Source organism: Chiloscyllium punctatum, chromosome 22, assembly GCF_047496795.1.
Source record: "Chiloscyllium punctatum isolate Juve2018m chromosome 22, sChiPun1.3, whole genome shotgun sequence".
Lineage (NCBI taxonomy): Eukaryota > Metazoa > Chordata > Chondrichthyes > Orectolobiformes > Hemiscylliidae > Chiloscyllium > Chiloscyllium punctatum.
Genome location: NC_092760.1, coordinates 40,693,580 through 40,704,079, shown reverse-complemented (window position 1 = coordinate 40,704,079; position 10,500 = coordinate 40,693,580).

Genomic DNA, 10,500 nt, shown 5'->3' with positions numbered 1-10,500 from the left:
GAGTCCCATCTGCTCCACATTTGTGTAATAACATCACTCAGCAGTTTGATTAGAAAATATCTAAAATCCAAAAGAAATCTTTGGGCTGAAGCGTCCTTATGGTGTAGGAATAATGTTTCGAACAATGTGCTAGGTTAAAGTATCCCCTGCTTTAGAGGTGTCACAACATACCTAAATAAGTTGATTTTTATTTTAAAATATGTACCTCTGGGATGACCAGAAGTTCTAATTTCAATTCCCAGCTGCCCCAGACATTTGACACATCATGTAATTAAAATCCATAAGGTGAATGGGTCTTACCATATAATGGTAGTTTCCTGATTTCTTTTTGGCCAAAAGACCTGGGTTCAAGTCCCACCTGTCATAAAGTTGTGTCATGACAAGTCTGAACAGGTTGACTTAAAAGTATTTTGAGGGGTCTCCAGCCTCTAGGACAGAAGGCTCCTCTTCAAATTCAACTTACATGGAGGTCTATTGTAATATTGGAGAAAGTGAGGACTGCAGATGCCAGAGATCAGAGTTGAGAGTGTGGTGCTAGAAAAGCACAGCAGGTCAGGCCGCATCCAAGGAGCAGGAGAATCAATGTTTAGGGCAAGACCCCTTCATCAGGAATCCTATTGAAATATGTCCAAACAAGCATATTAAAAATAATTCATAAGAAATGCCTTATATAGGTTTTGTGGAACAGTGGTCATTTCAGTTCAGTGTCAGAATTGGGAGAGACACCAACCTTGGAAAGAAATAACTGGCAAGAAAGATGTAGGAGCAGTAAATGCTACCAGAGTGATGAAATGTCTCAAGAATGGCCCCATGTCTGTGCTGCGAATGGCGATCAGAGCATAAAAGCAAGGTACAAAAGTGAACAATTTCAAACAACAAGTTCAACAATTAAGGATGGCACTGATGCAATAGAAGGGGATGACTTTAGTCCTGGAGATTAGAATGGAGGATGAGGGTACAGCGGAGAAATAGCAAAAGTTTGGAAGCCCCCAAAAGACTAACCATACAGTAGGATTGGGTGGAAAGGAAGAAATAATGGCGGTTGTGAAAAAGGTACGGAATTAAAAATTTGTGACTTAATCTATATATAGTTTGGATGAAATAGATTAGCAATTAAAATCAGATGACAAGTCCATACAGTTCCTTGACTAGCATATTCTGTAGCCAATCAGATGGTACTAGATCTGACAACATGCAATGAAACATGGTTAATTAGTGACCTTATACTAAGGCACCCCTAGACAGCAATGATAATTCATAATTCAATTCAATGATTCTCTACAGTGTGGAAACAGGCCCTTCGGCCCAACAAGTCCACACTGACCCTCTGAAGAGTAACCCACCCATATCCCTACCCTATTACTCTATATTTACCCTTGTCTAATGCTCCTCTCCTACACATTCCTGTATACTATGGGCAATTTAGCATGGCCAATTCACCTAACCTGCACATGGGAGGAAACTGGTGCACCGAGAGGAAACCCACACAGACACGGGGAAAATGTGCAAACTCCACACATAGGTTTGCCTGAGGCTAGAATCAAACCCGGGTCTCTAACACTGTGCGGCAGCAGTGCTAACCACTAAGTACCATGCCGCCCATAATATGATTCAAGTTTCCTGATGAAAGGCTTACGCCAGAAAGGTCGATTCTCCTGCTCCTCGGATGCTGCCAGACCAATTGTGCTTTTCCAGCACTACACTCATGAAAGCGATCTCCAGCATCTGCAATCTCACTTTCTCCTCGATATTTAAAAAAGGAACAAAGCAAGTCCTGGTCTCCGAGACAAAGTGTGTGTGGAATTAATAATGGAAAATAAGGATGAATTGAACAGATATTTTGTGTCTGTCTTCAATGTGGAAGGTATCAGAAACATCCCAGAAATAACTGTGAATAAGAATGTGAAAGGAGCAAGGAACTTCAAACAATCACAGTGAGGGAAAGGATACTGAAAAAAATTATTACAACTAAAATCAAAGAAATCTCCAGTCCTGTTGGACTTCATCCAAAATTCTTAAACGAGGGGACTGTTGAGATAGTAGATGCAGTAGTTATAATTTTCCAAAATTTCTTAGATTCTGGAGAAGTTCAATCAGTTGGAAATCAACAAATATGACTCCTATCTTCAGAAAAGGAGGGTAACAGAAAAAGGAAACTATGAGTCAGGTAACCTCACATTTGTCACAGGGAAAATGCTGGAACCTACTATTAAGGTTTTATAAAAATAATAGTACAATCAAGAAAACCAACATAGTTTGGAAAAGGGAAAATTATGTTCTATTTATTTGTTATGAGGAAAGGTTATATAACAAGCCTGGCATGTATCCATTGGAGTTTAGATGAGTAAGAGATGATCTATTGAAACATAAGATCCGAATGTGTTGACAAAAAAATGGAGTTCCCTCATTGGGAGAGGCTATAACTGGATGATACACTTTAAAAATAAAGGATCACCAATTTAAAATGGATATGAAGAGGACATTTTTTCTCTCAGAAACTTCTCAGCTATTAGGACTGTCTTCCCCAGTGAGTGGTTCCGACAACAAATTTTATTCCCTGAAGTACACTGTCTCTCTCATTTAACGGAGTCTTGTGTCTGTGTTATGAAGGTATAGAAGTGTACTGTACCTTTAAGAAAGTTAAAAGCTAGCAGAACTACCTAACAGCACCAAGTGTTCTGAACAAGATACAATGTAACCTTTTGGTCCAGCAGCTAGTGTAGCTGGTTGCCTGGAGACAAAAACAAATTCGAATTAGGCCAATCAGTTTAAATTATACCCCCAAAAATACCAAACTTCAATCAAGTTTGAATTTAGTATATTGACAATATTAAAAACCAATGACACAATCTGATGCTTTGGGGGTATAAGCCCGGGAAAACGCGAACAGTTCAGACAGACCTGCCAAGCCTCCAACATCTGCAGACTGTGCAGAAAATTAGCTTTCTTAAAAGTACCTTTATCAGTCAGTGACTTGTGAAACAGAAATCCCTAAGAAGAAAATCTACAGAGAAAGATACCAGTAGAAGATTTGACACTGGCTGGTCTTGAAATTTGAATTTTGGGAAATCTTAATTGGGGTTTTTAATCACACTAGTAATATAGAAGGGAAAGTAAAGATAGGAGTTGTGAATAGCTATTAGTAAATTATTCTCTTGTTATACTTTAACAAATAAAGTTGTTACTTTTTACTGAGTCAAGAAGATGTTTAGTGTGCTTTCCTTTATTGGTCAGAGTTTTGAGTACAGGAGTTGGGAGGTCATGTTGCAGCTATACAGGACATTGGTTAGGCCACTTTTGGAATATTGCATGCAATTCTGGTTTCCTTCCTATCAGACATACATGAAACTTGAGAGAGTTCAGTAAAGATTTACAAGGATGTTGCCAGGGTTGGAGGATTTGAGCTATAGGGAGAGGTTGAATAGGCTGGGGCTGTTTTGCCTGGAGCATCAGAGTCTGAGGGGTGACTTTACAGAGGTTTACAAAATCATGAGGAGCATGGATAGGATAAATAGACAAAGTCTTTTCCCTGGGGTTGGGGAGTCGAGAACTAGAGGGCATAGGTTTAAGGTGAGAGGGGAAAGATATAAAAGGGACCTAAGGGGCAACGTTTTCACGCAGAGGGTGGTACATGTATGGAGTGAATTGTCAGAGGAAGTAGTGGAGGCTAGTATAATTGCAACATTTAAGAGACATCTGGATGGGTGTATGAATAGGAAATTTTTAGAGAGACATGGGCTGGGTGGTGGCAAGTAGGACTAGATTAGGTTGGGATATCTGGTCACCATGGATTGTTGGGCTGAAGGGTCTGTTTCCATGCTGTATATCTCATGACTTGGTGACTAGTTTTTGGCCTCTCAAATTTTCACAGATTACTGCATGGGATAAATCTTCTCTGTGTTGCTGGTTTAAATTGAGCAGAGGGGTTTAGCCTGTGTTGTAAGAGTTTGGTGACTCCTCCAGGATTTGAAAGGTTTCAGGGATTTTGTCTGCGATTTGAACAGTTTAGGTCTTGGATTTGTGATTTGAATTGGTTTAGACAGATTTGAATAGAATTGGGGGTACGAAAATCCCAGCAGATCTAAACACTTGCAGGTTAGTGTCCTCGATCTTTTAATAAAATGTAGGCAAGACAATTTGTTTAATTTCAGTGACTTGTGGTTGATTAAATTAAAAGTGAAAGAAATGGCTCCTAAAATTGCAAAAGAGACTCTAGGATTTGAAGATGATTCTCAAATTTGCCAAGAACGTTTCGAAGGAAATAAAAAGGCCATACTTTAGAATTAGCAAATAAGTCAGATTTGGGTTTAACCAAGGACAAAAGTAAAGCTGAAATTGTAAGAGAATTACTCAAACACTTGTGTATCAGAGAAACAGATAAGTGCAGTAGAGGTAAAAAAAACTTAAATTACAATTGAAGAAAATGGAGTTAGAAGATAAACAAAGGGAGAGAGAAAGAAAGAGAGAGAGAGAGAGAGGGAGAGAGAAAGGGAGAGGAGAGAGAGAGAAGGTTCTTAGCTGAGCAAAGAGAGAGAAGGAGAGAAGGAAAGAGACAGGGAAGAAAGGGAGAGACAAAAAGAGAGAGAATTTGAATTTGAGAAGCTGCAAATTAGTCAGCAAAGTCAAGTTAACAGTATGGAGATTAAAAGAGAAGATAGTGTTATATACAAATATGTCAAAACTACTACATTTTGATGAGAAAGATGTTGATGTCTTCTTTATTTCATTTGAAAAATTGGCTAGGCAGATGGAGTGGTCCAAGGATTTATGGGGCATGCTAGTTCACGCGAAACTGGTAGGCAGAGCGAGTGAGGTATTTGCCACGTTGTCAGATGAGGGATCAAGAGATTATGAAAAGGTTAAACAGGCTATTTTAGGTGCTTATGAATTGGTACCAGAAACATATAGACAGTGGTTCAGAAACACAAAGAAGGAACCAGGTCAGACTTATGCTGAAGTTGAAAGAATTCAATATAATCATTTTAATAGATGGGTGCATGCTTTAAAGATAGATAGGACATTTGAGGCTCTAATAGAAATTATTCTGCTGGAGGAGTTCAAAAACTCATTTCCAGAGATGGTAAGAATTCAAGTGAAGGAACAGAAATTTCAGAAAGTGAGAAGGGCAGCAGAATTAGCAGATGAGTACATGTTGGTGCATAAGACAAGCTTCCGGCCAGAACTTCGTCCTGTGAGGGATAGAAATTGGGAGAAGGGGAGATGCTACACAACTAAACCAAGAGTAGAGAACACTGGTAAGAATTTATCACATGTTAAAGAAGTCCAAGAGGGTGGAAAGGAGGTGAAAGGTCTCAGGTGTTTTCACTGTAATGCAGTGGGACACAGAAAATTACAGTGCCGGTGGTTTCAGAAGGGCACTGGGAAAAGGTGTTTTCACCGCCAGAAGGTGGGACACGTAAAGTAACAGTGCTGGTCGTAAAAGAAAGGCACTGTGGGAAAAGACGTGGTAAAGAAGCTAAGCCAGTGGCATTCGTGAAGTTAGTAAAGGAGACCCCAAGAAGAGCCGAGGAGCTGCAGGAGAGTGCACAGCCTAGGCAGGGGATGGGTATGGAGTTAGTACCTCATCTCTACAAAGAATTTGTCTCTGTGGGTAAAGTTTACTTAAAAAGAACAGGGGAAGAAGGTCAAGAAGTTATAATTTTGAGAAATACAGGATCTAACTAGTCGCTGATGGCAACCAGCACCTTTGTTGCTAATTCCCGCATGTGTAGAACCTTTCACGCAGGTTATAATTGATTATGTAGGTCCCCTCCCAAGAACTAACAGTGGGAACCAGTACTTGTTAACCATATTGAATGCATCTACCAGATTTCTGGAGGCAATTTCATTATGGAGTATCAAGGCAAAAAGGATGATAGGGGAGTTAGTAGCTTTCTTCACATGGTTTGGGCTACCCAGAGAGGTTCAGTTGGACCAAGAGTCTAATTTTACTGCTAGGCTGTTTAAGGAGGTTATGGATAGCTTAGGTATACAGCACTTTAAATCCAGTGCGTATCATCCTAAATCCTAGGGAGCTTTAGAAAGGTGGCATCAGACCTTAAAGACCATGTTGAGAGTGTACTGTCAGGATTACCCAAATGATTGGGATACAAGTATCCCATTTGTATTGCTTGCTAGTAGAAATACTCCAAATGAATCTACTCAGTTAACTCCGTTTGAGTTAATATTCAGGCATGAAGTGAGAGGTCCTTTGAAATTAATTAAACAAAAATTGACAGGACCAAGGTCTGAGATCTCACACTTAGATTATACATTGGAGGTGAGGGAGAGACTAAACCAAGAAGGTGAGTTAGCTAACCAGCACCTAAAAAGAGCACAGTATAGAATGAAGCAGGTGGCAGATAAAAGCTCTGAGCCTCAGACATTTTCCTGAGGGGATGATGTGTTAGCACTGTTACCAGTGAACCAGTGATAGGAGATCCCTTCAAAGCCAGATTTAGTGGTCCCTATCAAATTGAGAAAACGTTGAGTCAAGTGAACTATCTGGTAAAAATGCCAGATATAGAAAAAAGGGTATTTTGTATGTCATGCTAACATGTTGAAACCACATTATACTGGAGAGAAAGAACTGGAGAAACATGTATTATTATTGCCCCACAGAGTGAGGAATCAAATCCAGGTGATGTGGATTTTGCTGTGCCTCAAAATAGATGAAAAAAGTAAGAGGTCCTTGTGGAGTGAGATAGGTTTTGTGTTCAAAGAATAGAAAAAAAAATGAAACCATCTTTTTATTATGATGGATCATTTTTTTTTCTTGGCGGGGGGAGGTATAATGAAGGTGTAGAAGCGTACTGTACCTTCAAGAAATTTAAAAGCTGGCAGATCTATCTGAAAGCACCAAATGTTCTGAACAAGATGGAATGTAAGCTTTTGGTCCAGCAGCTAGTGTAGCTGGTTGCCCGGGGATAAAAACAAGTTTGAATTATACCTCCAATCATTTGAATTTAGTATATCGACAATATTAAAAACCAATGACACAATCCAATTCTTTGAGGAGATAAGACTGAGAAAACGTGAACAGTTGGGAGGGAACTGCCAAGCCTCCAACATCTGCAGACTGCCTGGAAAATTAGCTTTCTTCAAAGGTACCTTTATCGATCAGTGACCTGTGAAACAGAAATCCCTAAGAAGAAAATTTACAGAGAAAGATACCAAGACAAGATTTGACAGCTGACTGGTTTTGAAATTTGAATTTTGGTAAATTTTATTCGGGGGTTTTATCATACTAGTGTTATAGAAGGGAAAGTAAAGATAGGCATTGTAAATAGTTATTAGTTAATTATTCTCTGTTATATTTTAAGAAATAAAGTTGTTCCTTTTTATTTTAACTAGTTCTTGGCCTCTTGAATTTTAACAGATTACTACACGGGATAAATATTTTCCGTGTTGCTGGTTTAATTAAGCAGAGGGGTTACCCCGTGTCATAATGGTCTGGCATTGGCATTCCTGAAGCTGTTTCACCTCTGTCTCCAGGTCTGGGAAGATTTGATTTAATCTGGTGCAGAGTCTTCTCCCCATTAGCAACTCTGCTAGAGCTATCTCTGAAGTTGTTTGAGGGGTGGTCCTGTAATCAAATAGGAACTGGGACAGTTTGATATCTAGTGAAGATATCATTTAAAGTCTACCTTCAAAGTTTGGACTGCTCTCTCTGCCAGATCGGATGATATGGAGCTGTCCTTATATTTTGAATACCATTCGACTTTAGGAAATACTCAAATTCTCTGCTGGTAAAGGATGGCCTGTTATCTGTGTCTAACACTTCCAGGAGTCTGTGCATTGTTTTTCTATTGTCGTCTCTGTGTTTGACAAATGAACTCTATGCACATCCAACCACTTTGAGTGGGCATCCACAATAACTAAGAACATTAAGCCCATGAAAGGACCTACATTATTGACATGTAACTGAGATAAGCATTTACTCAGGCATTCCCATGAATGTGGTACCTGCTGGCGGTAATTTTTGTCTTTGTTGACACTCTGGGCACTGCCACACCAGTGCGGCTATATCGTCATCCAATCCCAGCCAACAAACATGACATCTTGCCAACATCTTCATTTTTGAAACCCTGGAGTTCAGCCAGTATCTGGCGGTGACCTTTGCTTGGGACAATCACTTTTGCTCCCCATAATAACATGCCATCCTCTACAGTAATCTGGTCTCTCTGGATCCAAAAGCCTTTCAATTCAGTGTGTAACAGCTTCATTACCACTGTTTCAGTTTTGCCAGAGCTGGATCTTTCTGCATCCAAAGTCTGATATTGTCAACTGTGACTGGACGTGTGTCCAGAAAATTTAAAACCATGACAGACGTTGCCAGTGGTGGTACAACAGTGGTGTATCTGCCAGTGGGAGATGGCTCAATGCTTTCAAATTTACTACTTGGCCTTCCAGACAGTATTCCACCTTATAATTATACACACTTAAAATTAGAGCCCACTGCTGAATTTGGTATGAAGCTAAGAGTGACACCCACCTTGTCCTTTTTAAGTACTGTACTCCCAGAAGGAATATGTAGTTCATTATTATTACAAATCTACATCCATAAAGGAATTGGTGGAACTTCCTACTCCAAATACAACCACCAAACTTTCCTTTTCTATCTGGGCATATTTACGCTCTGCAGTAGCCAACGTTCTGGATGCATACACTATTGGATGATCCTGTCCATTGAGCCATGTATGACCTATTACAGGGAGGCATCACATGTAAATACCACATCTAATTAGGATCACAGTATGCCAACATCTTAGAGGATGTTCATTGTTTCTTCACTTTCCAGAAAGCTATGGCTTGGCTATGTGACCACTTCCAAGGCTGACCCTTTTAAAAGAGTTGATGCAAAGGTGCCAGGATGGATGCCAGGTTATGTATGAACTTTCTGTAATAGTTCATCAGCCCAAAGAAAGACCCAAGCTCTGGTACAAACGTGGAAGTTGGGGCATCTTTGATCGCCCTCACTTTATTTTCCAATGGTGTGACCTGGTCCTGTCAACTCTGTAGCCCAAGTAGGTCACCTGGGGTGTCTGGAACACATGTTTTTTCCTTCTAAGACATATACCCAGATGGGCAAAACATCTAAGGACTATGTTCAAATTCTCTAAGTGTTCCTTCTTGATCTTCCTTGTTATTAGCATGTCATCTAATAGTGACCTAGGTAAACCTTATAAAATGTTTTTCATTGTCCACCGAAAAATTGCACAGGCTGATAGTACCCCAAATAGTAGTCTTGTATTTTGATACAAATCCTTATGGCTATTAATTGTAGAATACTTCAGGGAATCATCATCTAACTGCAAATGCAAGTATGTATGGCTCATAGTTGAAAAGTGTGGTGCTGGAAAAGCACAGCAGGTCAGGCAACATCCAAGGAGCAGGAGAATTTCAGGCATAAGGGTTTTATCAGGAATGTTGGGGGGAAAGGTACTGAAAGTTAAATAGGAAGTAGGGGTGGGGTTGGGGGAAGGTAGCTGGGAAGGTGATAGGTGGATGCAGGCGGGGGGGTGATTATGATAGGTCAATGGGGGAGGGTGGAGCAGATGGGTGGCAAGGAAGATGGACAGATGGGACAGGTCAAGAGGACAGTGCCAAGTTGGAGGATTGGATCTGGGATGAGGTGGAGGGAAGGGAGATTTGGAAACTAGTGAAGTTGATGTTGATGCCATGTGGTTGAAGGTTCCCAAGGCAGAAGATGAGGCAATCTTCCTCCAGTCATTGGATGGCTTTGATTTGGTGGTGGAGGAGGCCCAGGACTTGCATGTCCTTGATGGAGGGGTAGGGGAAATTGAAGTGGTCAGCCACAGGGCAGGGGGTTCTTTGGTAAGTGTGTCCCAAAGATTTTCCCTGAAACCTTCCGCAGGTTGCTATTCTGTCTTCCCAGTGTGGAGGAGACCACATCAAGAGCAATGGACACAGTAGATAAGGTGTTTGGACATGCAGGAAAATCTCTGCCAGATGTGAAAAGATCCTTTGGGGCGTTGGACAGAGGTGAGGGGGGAGGTGTGTGCGTGGTTTTAAACCTCTTGTGGTGGTAAGGGAAGGTGCCAAGTGTGGAGGCTGGGTTGAAGGTGGGTGTGGACCTAACAAGGGAGTTCCAGAGGGACTGGTCTGTGGAATGCAAATATGTCCTGCTTCATGAAGGACATCCCCAATGCCAGCTTTGCATATAAATCCTCTATGCAAGGGAGTGGGTATTTATCGAGCTGTGAAAAGTAGTTTGTTTGTTTACAATCCCCACAAAGATGACCTGATCCATTGGTTAATCAATCAGTTGCTGCCCATTCTGCAAACTGAACTGGTTTGAAGATTCTATCACTTTCCAGACTTCTGATTTCTGCCTCTATTTGTGCCAGTAAGGGTCGGTCTTACAGAATTTTGGAATGGCTTCTTGGTCAATATGCATGATGGATTGGCTCCTTTGATAATCCCTAGACCTTTCCAACAAGATTCCATATATTTAATTAAGACTTTACTCAGGCAGCC